The sequence below is a fragment of the Halichoerus grypus genome, chromosome 11 (genome assembly GCF_964656455.1).
Source record: "Halichoerus grypus chromosome 11, mHalGry1.hap1.1, whole genome shotgun sequence".
Classification (NCBI taxonomy): Eukaryota; Metazoa; Chordata; class Mammalia; order Carnivora; family Phocidae; genus Halichoerus; species Halichoerus grypus.
The window spans coordinates 11,622,262-11,633,820 of NC_135722.1; the positions used below are offsets into that span (position 1 = coordinate 11,622,262).

Genomic DNA, 11,559 nt, shown 5'->3' on the forward strand with positions numbered 1-11,559 from the left:
TTGTTGCCTCTGGAGAAAGGACTTCAGACTTCAGTGAAGGAGTTTTCTTACTGCGAGGAGGGGTGTGATAGCAGGAAAGTTTGCCTCCAAAAGCCCTGACACCACAGTGCCCGTGTGCCACCCCCAAGTACATCTATGAGAAATCAACCATACAAAGTAACCATAACATGGCAGAATGCGGCTGGTTGGGCTGACTCAACCAGTGGAGGACTCCTCTCCCCCTTAGACACATGCAGGGACACATTTCTTCAAACACAAAGATTCAAGCTCAAAACCAAGGAAGGGAAATACTTTGGTGTCAGAAAGAGAACTCGAAATCAGAGCAGCTAGTGGAGCTAAAGTTCTGTGGCTAAGGGGCTTTCTGAGTCATAGCGGGGTACTGAGGCATTAGGGGCTGTGGGAGGTGATCTAGGCCACTGGGCCTGTGTACAATATTCACAGGGGACTGGGAGTCAAGAGAGGCTGTCTGTCTCAGCCACCACCTGCAGATGAGAAAAACTCCACCCACTTGCCTGTGGGAAATGGTTGAGATGCTTGCCATCTTCTAAGAGGTATCAGAACCCCAGGTTGTGTTCATGCAAATGTCAGGTCTTACTTCACACTGAGGCCAAAGCAAGAAATTAACATAAACACTGGTTCAGTAGGAGTATCAGGCCTCAGCAGAGACAAATTTAAACCCACCTTGGAGGGACAACTGCATGAACCAGAGCAAACTGGCTTCCCATAGCAAACCCCAGTGGAAAAGGAGCTCAGGAGTCATAAGTTACAAACCACACAAGGAAACAAGCCAGCAAGAGGAAGTAGCAGTGGGAACAAGTGCAAAAATGTCCATGCCATGACCCAGATGGGACAGAATATCCTCAACATTTATTAGTAAAAGATCACAGCTGTAGCTTTCAGCTGAAGCAAGTTAATTGGATTGTAGACTCATGGACCATGTATCATGCAGACATTGCAAAGGAGCTCAACAAACTATTATTTTATAGATTCAGAAACAGAGATTTAGAGAGGGGAAGTGACTTATCTAGGGTCACCAGCAGGTTAGTTGCAGATGAGGAACACTATCCAAATCTCCAGAATTTTAACCCTGTGCTACTTTTACTGCCCCATGATGCCCTAATTTCCCAGTTAGACATGAAAAACCTAGCTTTAAGAGAGGAACAGGAGGAAAGAGGGACAGAAAGATGTTCTTAAGACCTTCTTAAGACCTTAAGACCAGAGCCAAGGCCCTTGGTCTCATTAACCAAGCCCAGATTTGGTTATGTAACAACTAGAAATTTTAAATAAAACCCCTCCTATTTTCTTTTGCATTATGCTGACCTGTTTCTCTTTCCTATTCTTCCTCTACCTTCCTTAGTCCTTGTCCCGACTGTCAGCATGAAGGAATTGTCATCAGAATCGGGGCAGGTCAGTTCTGATAGTTTCTCCTTCCTACCCAACTTCTACCCCACCCTCTAGGCAGGCTCTGCTTGCACACTGTGCAGGAGGGTCAGGGAGGAGGGAGAGGGAGTGGGGGAGGGGGTGAGACATGGTACCCTTAAGCCAGCCTCACTAGCTGCAGGTACTTGGCAGGGATGGGGATGAAGGTGAGTATGGAAGTGGATATGGGTTCACTACTTCAGGGCCAGAGCTTTAAACACCAGTTCAGACATAAATAAGGCAAAAGCTCTTGGCACGTAGGAGTACTCCCTCTGGGCTTTTATAATTCATTTGTTACATAAGACACTAGGCTCACACAATCCCAGATTCACCCAGGATATAATTACGGATCAGAAAACCAAATTATTTTATAATAAGAAATAACAAAGAGCACACAGTAGTCCCAGAGTAAGTGCTCAGAAATATTGGCATAAATTGAAATAAAAATCCTATCATAATGTTGCTTCAGCTTGAATATTCATTCCCAATCAGACCATTCATGGCCTGATTTTCCAGGGGTGTGTTTGAGAATTATTGCCAGCTTTGTCTGCTTTGTTCATTTATTTACTCATTCAATAGTAACAAATATTGGTTGGGCATTAGCTACGTACCAGATACTGCACTAGAGCCTGGAATACAAAAATGAAATGAAAGGACACAGTCTCTTCCCATAAGGAGCTCACAATTTACTGGAAGAGAAAGTCAAACAAAAAGGTCATTAAAATATACAGTGACAAATGCAAGGGATGCTATGGAGCACATAAGAGGGACATTATAATATTAACTAATGTTCCACATTAATTAATGTTTTATTGGGAGGTACAATCCCAGGGCAGCAAAGGTAAAAGCGCAAGGGAGCTAAGGCAGGGACAGAGACAAAGCAAACTAAGGGGGTCTATTACTGAGCTGATCACAGCTTAAGGAAAGATACAGTTGTCTAGTATCTTCGGACAGATCGCATGAAGCCACCAGTCCTCCAAACGGTCCACTGGAAGGAAGAGCAAATTATTTGCCAGATCCCACCTATCTCTTATCTCTAATTCATTAATGTTCACTGGCACGTGGAATTAAGTCCTCTGTACGAAAACTCTTCAGTTTGGGTTTGCCTCCACAACACCCACTAATAAAAACACATAGTCAAAACTTTCTTACATGTTCACACTCTTCATTTCTCCCTGCCCTAATCCCGGTAAATGCTATTCTACTTTCTGTCTCTATGAATTTGCTTATTCTGGGAACCTCATAAAGTGGAATCAGTCCTTTTTTTGTCTGTCTAGTCCCAATTTTGAAAAGCCTCAGAACGCTGGCATAAAATTTCTGGGATATGGATTCTTGTCTTCAACTTCAAACATAAATTGGATACCCCTCCTATTAGCAATAATCGTGCCTCAGATAAACCTCATTGGCTACGATATTGCCACTGCGCAAAGCTTGGACACCCCTCCTAAATGGACTGTCTTGCCCTGTTTGTTCCATCACCTCGGGGCCTGTAGGTCTCTGCCATTGACTGTTCTGGAATCTCATTAATAGAGTTCTAAGACTGCAAGGTTCTCACTACATTTGTTCTTTTATTCAGCTATTTTTTACAACAAATATTTATTGACTATCTACTATGTGTCAGATGCTTTTCTACAGAAGACTGGTATTCATGTGTATAGGTTGTGAAAATATTGAAATATATTCTTCTTGGGCGCCTGGGTGGCTCAGTTGGTTAAGCGACTGCCTTCGGCTCAGGTCATGATCCTGGAGTCCCTGGATCAAGTCCCGCATCGGGCTCCCTGCTCGGCGAGGAGCCTGCTTCTCCCTCTGACCCTCCCCCCTCTCATGTACTCTCTCTCATTCTCTCTCTCTCAAATAAATAAATAAAATCTTTAAAAAAAAAAAAAAGAAATATATTCTTCTTGTGGGGCGGAGCAAGATGGCGGAGGAGTAGGAGACCTAAATATCATCTGGTCCCAGGAATTCAGCTAGATAGGGATCAAACCATTCTGAACACCTGCGAACTCAACAGGAGATTGAAGAAAAGAATAGCAACAACTCTGAACAGAAAAGTGACCACTTTCTGGAAGGAAGGACATGCGGAGAAGTGAATCTGAGGCGATATTCGGGAGGATAGATGGCGGGGGAGGGGTCCTCCCTCGGCCACTTCTGGCAAGTGATAGAGCAGCGGAGCACAAAATCGGAACTTTTAGAAGTCAGCTCTGCTGAGGGACATCGCTCCAGTGGCTAAGCGGGGGGGGAGGGGGGGTGGTGGAACCCTTGTGGGACAGTGTGGTCTCAGGACCCTCGGGGTCACAGAAAGACCGGGGGTGCCTGAGTGCGGCAGAGCTCCCAGGGATCGGAGCGGGGAAGCCGGCTGCAGAGACGGAACGGTCACAGGCCAGGTGAGCACGGAGTGCGGCCGGAGACAGGGGAGACAGGAGTGACTGACTGCTTTTCTCTGGGGGCGCACTGAGGAGCGGGACCCCAAGTTCTCGGCTCATCCGGGGTGTTGGGAAAATTGGACAGCCACATGCAGAAGAATGAAACTGGACCATTTCCTTACACCACACACAAAAATAGACTCAAAGTGGTTGAAAGACCTAAATGTGAGACAGGAGTTCATCAAAATCCTAAAGGAGAACACAGGCAGCAACCTCTTTGACCTCAGCCGCAGCAACTTCTTCCTAGAAACATCGCCAAAAGCAAGGGAAGCAAGGGCAAAAATGAACTATTGGGACTTCATCAAGATAGAAAGCTTTTGCACAGCAAAAGAAACAGTCAACAAAACCAAAAGACAGCCAACAGGATGGGAGAAGATATTTGCAAATGACATATCAGATAAAGGGCTAGTATCCAAAATCTATAAAGAACTTATCAAACTCAACACCCAAAGAACAAATGATCCAATCAAGAAATGGGCAGAAGACAGGAACAGACATTTTTGCAAAGAAGACATCCAAATGGCCAACAGACACAGGAAAAAGTGCTCCACATCGCTCGGCATCAGGGAAATCCAAATCAAAACCTCAATGAGATACCACCTCACACCAGTCAGAATGGCTGAAATTAATAAGTCAGGAAATGACAGATCTTGGCGGGGATGCGGAGAAAGGGGAACCCTCCTACACTGCTGGTGGGAATGCAAACTGGTGGAGCCACTCTGGAAAACAGTATGGAGGTTCCTCAAAAAGTTGAAAACAGAGCTACCATATGATCCAGCAATTGCACTACTGGGTATTTACCTCAAAGATACAAGTGTAGGGATCTGAAGGGGTATGTGCACCCCGATGTTTATAGCAGCAATGTCCACAATAGCCAAACTGTGGAAAGAGCCAAGATGTCCATCGACAGATGAATGGATAAAGAAGAGGTGGTATATATATACAATGGAATATTATGTAGCCATCAAAAGAAATGAGATCTTGCCATTTGCAACGACGTGGATGGAACTGGAGAGTGTTACGCTGAGCAAAATAAGTCAATCAGAGAAAGACATGTATCATATGACCTCACTGATATGAGGAATTCTTAATCTCAGGAAACAAACTGAGGGTTGCTGGAGTGGTGGTGGGTGGGAGGGATGGGGTCGCTGGATGATAGACACTGGGGAGGGTATGTGCTATGGTGAGCACTGTGAATTGTGCAAGACTGTTGAATCACAGATCTGTACCTCTGAAACAAATAATGCAATATATGTTAAGAAAAAAAAAAGAAGATAGCAGGAAGTGAAGAATGAAGGGGGGAAATCGGAGGGGGAGACGAACCATGAGAGACGATGGACTCTGAAAAACAAACTGAGGGTTCTAGAGGGTAGGTGGGTTGGAGGATGGGTTAGCCTGGTTATGGGTATTAAAGAGGGCATGTTCTGCATGGAGCACTGGGTGTTATACTCCAATAGTGAATTATGGAACACTACATCAAAAATTAATGATGTAATGTATGGTGATTAACATAACATAATAAAAAAAAAGAAATATATCCTTCTTGTAGGTTAACAGTTACTTTTCCAAGCTTACCAAGTACCCTATCTGCTCTGATCCCTGCCTTGGAAACCCTGAAATTCTTCATGACCCACTGATTAAGGAATAATTGGGTCCACAAGAGGCCTCTAGGACACTCACACTATGGTCCTCACTTATTCTGATTAGTCATTAAACAAGATAGACTTAATCATACTCCCACAGGACTTCCAGGATGGTGGGTACGTAAGCCAAACACCTTCTCTTGCTTGGGTCTGGTATACAGCATCACTGTCAAGATGGCCATAGCCCAAAAGTCTGATCTCAGCCACCAGAGGATCAAACGGACAATTTGGGTTCAGTTGAAGAAAATGTTTTCTAAGAATCAGAATTATCTGCAGACAGTAGGTAGGGAGCCACCCTGCCCTGGAGGCATCTAAGCAGAGGTTGGATTATATTGGATTGTGAGACTATATTGGAGGTGGCACAAGCTTTGGCTGGGAGAGCAGGTCCACTCCAATTATGGGATTCTATAATTCTATGATTCTAAATTGGGCATCAGTAAACTACAGACCATAGCCAAAATCCAGCCCCGCCCCAACCCATTTTTGTAAATAAAGATTTATTGGAACACAGCATGCCCATTAATTTACATATCATCTACTTCTGAATTACAAGGGCAGAACTGAATAGTTACCACAGAGATCATTTTGTTTCAAAGCCTAAATTTTTTTACTCACTGGCCATCTACAGGAAAAATTTGTCAACCCCATTCTAAAAGCCTCCTAGGATGAATTCTTTGATAAAGCAACCAATCACTTCTAATTTACCTTTCTCATTAATCCAGATGGCATGGCTACTAGATTGTTTTCCTTAAAAAGATGCCTGTCTTCGTTTAGGATATTAGTAAAAAATATTCAGGTGATCCCTCAGAGTCAGTACGGCTTCCCATGCTGTCAAATGGACAACCAAAGGAAAGTTAAGCTCCTGAGATGCTATAATATGCCTCTTCTCCTATTTCCATTGTGAAAGGACTGAACTACAGAGTCAACCTGAACATAGCGGCAAGCTCAGCAAAGCTGAAAGTAGATACACACTGAGCTCCTACCTGCGTCCTATGGAGCTTTACATGGATGATTATTTACAACTTCACCTGTTACATACAGGTAGATGCTACTACTTATGTTTCATAGTTGATGTGACGGGGGTTTAGGGAGGCTCCAGAACTTGCCCAAAAGTCACATATGGAACCAGGATGTTGCCTACATTTCAATTCTGAAAACTCTGCTTCCCATCCATGTTTATCAGCCCAGACTTAAGATATTTTGAGTTACTATACTAAGCAGAACAAAATCTAGAGACTGAATAGACCCACAACCCAGCCCATGCTGTTAATGTCACATTTAGATCACCAAAAAAAGCAGAGACAATAGGAATATCTTTTTTAAAGGATTTATTTATTTTAGAGAGAGTGAGCAAGCAAGAGAGTTCACAATTGGGGGAGGGGCAGAAGGAGAGGGAGAATCTCAAGTACACTCCCCACTGAGCAAGGAGCCCAGTGCAGGTCTCAATCCCATAACCTTGAGATCATGACCCCAGCCAAAAACAAGAGCTGGAAGCTCAACCCACTGAGCCACCAGGCACTCCTGAAACAATAGGAATATTTCAGTGGAGGACCCAAAGCTCCCAACTCCAAATAATTCTGGAAGAACCACCTCACCTAATTTGCTTGTTTTACCTTAACCTATTCATGATTATTTTAGGTAGAAAGAAAAATGTCTCTGTTCAAAGTCCCATCTGAAGATCCTGTGGTTAAGGAGGGAAAGATTGAATGTTAGGCTGTTTTGTTATCCAATAATGAAACAAATATAGAAATATGAAATCTGCCAGCAGTTGACCCAGGGAGGTCAAATGCCACTCAGTCAATTCTTTTGTTCAGCTATTCCTCAAAGAGGAAGTTACATGACAGGAAAGACGTGGGGACCGAGAATCAAGGACATAGAGGAATCCCACTGTATTTCCAGTCCTGTTGTGTACAAAGTCCTTCATGTGAAGCTGCTTTCAGCTGAAGGAAAATACAAGAAGCACTCTTCATATTAGACTGATGTCATTTGGAACCCCGAAGGCAGATGGGGAGGGGGAATGGGTTGGTCCTAACTGCTCTGTCTCTGCAGAGCTTAGATTGGAGAGGAGATGGAAAAGGAAGGGAGCTCTGAGGGTTCACTCAGTCACCCAGACTCTTAAAAGAGCATTAAATTTGGTATTGGCTAATCCAAATATAGCACCTACAATGGGTGCCCAACAAATAATAGATGCTCAATAAGTATTTAGGGAGGTGGGTTGGGGGGATGGGGTAACTGGGTGATGGGCATTAAGGAGGGCACATGATGTGATGAGCACTGGGTATTATACACAACTGATGAATTACTGAACTCTACTTCCGAAACTAATGATATATGTTGGCTGACTGAATTTAAATTTTAAAAAACAAGTATTTATTTAACGGGTGGATGAATCAGGCTTTCATTAGAATGTCCTGGAGAACTATGCTGGGAAGGGTACGGAGGCAGCCTCAGAGCTCAGCAGGAATGAATGGTATGACTGATGAGTGATGTCTGCATGACGTGGAATAAGGAAGTGCAGCCTAAAGAGTCAGTGACTGTTTCTTCTTTATTGCAGTGAAAATGTCACCTTACACCACAGACCGTGTCCCTCAAACCTACATGTGGAAATGGCAAAGAGAAAAAAAGGAGCAGAAAGGGAATAGTGGATGAGGAGAAAAAGCATTAGCAAAATTGGGAGGAAGAGGGGAGGGAAAAGTGTTAACCAAGAAAAGAAGAAAAATGGCATAGGCTGGCAAATCCTAACCTAGCTTTCAGTGGGAATATGCGGCATTTCACATGGGCCTTCTGTTTTTACCAAGGTTAAAAGGACTCAAGGAACCACAATGTTCTTATTTTTGGGGTCAGAATGCAAACAATCCTGGTGGGAAGAACAGTCTCAGAGGGGAAGAGCTTGACAAAGCAGCTCTCCAAACATCAGCTTAGCAATCAACTCTTCAAGAAAAGAAAATGTGGTCACTTTGTTAACTGATACTTCCTGGATTTTCCAGAACCAAGTTGATTCCAGAATCTATAAAAGACATTGTTCCTCAGCCCATTTTGCGACCATTTGACTGGTTTCCTGGATTCCTGCTAAAAATAAGAAAGGGATTGGTCCCCGCAAACACAGCCAGGGTTTCCTGCCCATGTCAGACCGCAGGTGATATGCAGAAGTAGGAAACAGCTAGACCTGCTCCAAGCCCACACATAACTGAACCTCACACGTGAATCATGGTTTGGCTCAGAAGGTTGCACGTGCTCAGGCTGAGAAAGAAAGCAGACGTGGGACTTCCCTCTTGCCTGTTTCTGGAGGAAGTGAAATCACACTTTTGCAGCACTGAGGTATATCTTTTGCATAAAAGTGGCCTTTTTCTTTTAGAGACCAACATTGTGGTTTTTAGGCCCTTGAGAGTAGCCATCTGGAGAGTTTCTGGGATTGCATATGCATTTCAGCACAAGAAAAAGCAGAGGAAGTTGCCAGTGAGCAGAATAAAGCAGGAAAGGAATGTGTGACCCCCTCTTCCCCCCATAGTCAAGGTCTCATGGCCACTTCCTCACACCTGACCACCATGAGCAGCAATTCCTGCTGGTAGCACGCAAATTTAAGTTGTGCTGGAATTCCCATCATTCTACACTTCTCCTTTCATTGTTTCTCCATGAATAGAAAAGAGAACTTCCTTGAACACAGCAATCGCGGGCTTCACATCATTTCAGGTATATGGAAATTCCAAAAATAATTTGTTTCTTTTGTGTTTAAAATGCATTTTCATTGCTTATTTTCCCGAGTACAAAAGCGATGATTGTTCCACACCCATCCCTGTGTTTGCTACTTAGTAGATTCTCACTGAAAATGTGTCAGATGAGTAAAGATATGCTCCTTGTTGAAAACTCCAAAAATATACGAAAGTGAGAGGGAAAAATTTAAATCATCTATAAAACCTACAAGCTGGATACCATCGCTGTCAATGAGTTGGTGTGTATCTCTCTTGTGATATATATGTGTACATGGTGGAGGTCACACTAAGTGTCTATCATGCTTTTATCACTTAACATTATGGCATAAGAATTTCTTACGTTACTAAAATTTTTTGAAAATATAGTTATGTATAACACCCAGTGCTATCCACAACTAATGAATCATTGAACACCACATCAAAAACTAATGATGTACTATATGTTGGCTAACTGAACATAATATTAAAAAAATAAAAATTAAAAAAGACCTAATTACAAGATAAAAAAAGATAAAATAAAGAAAATATAGTTATGATGGCTGTAAAATATTTTGTCATATGGATGCAATATAATTTCACTCCTGCTGGCTCTTTTAGCTATTTTCCACTTTTTGCTATGGTAGAAATGAAGAAGACTGTCCAAACAACAGGACAACTGTGTGCGTTCAGAGATATAGTAACACCTGCATAGAGAATGATCTATATTCGCCTTGCTTTTATTCTCATTGCAGAAGAGTGAGAATGCAACAGGATCTATTAACAGGAAAACAAAAAATAAGAAACTGTCAGCATGTCTCCAAAACCGGGTCAGTGTGAGGGTTTTCTCGTGATGATGAACTAGCCCTGCGAGAGTCTGACAAGGAGTGTGTGGGGATTTTAATAGACTTTTTGGAAGTACTCGAGGGCACTCACCTCTAATTTTTCTAGTGGTCAAATCACTCTACTGAGCTACAAATTTATAACTAACTCATTTATAAATTAGCCAGGACATCCCGTGCACAGGCTTGCTTCTGTGGCCAAATATAAACGACACTGGCTCATACATTAATCCCTCCCCGATATAAGTAGATTCCTCCATGCATGATAAACTAGCCATGAATAAACCCAGAACATCACCAAGGTTTTAATAAGAGTGAGTTCCACCTGTGAACCTGGACAACTGGTCTATTTCTACCTGAAAACAGCTGTCACTGCATCGGGGGCAATATGCCGCCATTCAGTTCCCTGAGAACTCTTCCCAGGTTGCATGCAGGTGATGGTGTCGTGATACATGTAAACTGAAACATGATGTTTTCAGCCTCAGCACTGCATCTGGTTCGTGGTAAGATTTGGGGGGGCCATGAGGGTACCATTGGGAGCTTCGTTAATTGCTTTGGATTATTTGGCTACCACTGAATGTACTAAGATGCTCCCTACTGGTCTTAAAGTAGTGATGGAGCTGGGCTTCGATGAATCCTGTGCTAGATCAGTGGGTCTGGAAACACTCTTCCAAATTACGGGGTCTAATAGGCACAGAAGGAAATTCATGAAATTATGTTCTCCTGACGATAGAACAAATGAATTGTTGCTTTAAAAAAATGAGTAATAAAGAGGCACATTCTTTTTTATGCACCTATACTGAGTACATGAACTTAGCAGCAGAACAAAAAATTAAAGATGTAACAGCAGGTACCCACTTATTGCCCACTGTGTACACACACACACACACACACACAGAGGATGTATAAGTGTGTATATACATACACAAATATTCCTGGGCCACTGTCTGCTTTTCATCAATCAAAATCTAGATTAGAGTGTGGATTTTCTCTTTGCTTAAACATTTCTGCATGGAAGGAAACGACAGTGTGCGGATCACTGGCTTTGACTCTGGATGCGGAGGACAGTACACACTGAGGTTTCCAGCGTGCAGCAAAACCGAGTCCTCTCCAGGCCTCTACGGTCCTGCCTCAGGTAATAGCACCTCCGAAGCCTGGACTAAGGCTTGTGACAGGGAAACCCCACAGGACTTATGTCCAAGATTTTCCCTCCTTTCCCGTGTGTGAACTGCCTTCCCCTCTGGTGAATGGGAGCCCAGGCCTTGGCCTTGACCTACAGCGAGCCTAGGTAAGGTGGAGGCGCGGCGTCTCAGCAATGCTGATGTTGCCATTCACCTCTGCATTTATAGTAAAAGGAAACTGATGCTGGAGTCCCAAGAGAGAGCCGTCAAGGAAAATTTGAAACATCAGAGCAGAACGTGAAACCAAAGGTTTCTTTCAAAGCCGGAAATCTCCTGTGAAGGAAGCAGTAAGACATGTGGTCGCCCTTTTTCTGAGAGCCCACTGCTGTTGCAGTCACTAGCCTGGGGCTGGGGGGCGGTGGGGG

At 43.3% G+C, this 11,559-nt stretch overlaps 1 non-coding gene across 1 annotated transcript; it reads right to left on the reverse strand.

Moving 5' to 3' along the window:
- Positions 1-2,711: 2,711 nt before the first annotated feature.
- On the reverse strand, positions 2,712-2,851 carry LOC118547288 (U4 spliceosomal RNA). The gene has a single exon (XR_004923034.1). It is a non-coding gene; the product is annotated as a U4 spliceosomal RNA (small nuclear RNA).
- Between the last annotated feature and the right edge of the window lie 8,708 nt (positions 2,852-11,559).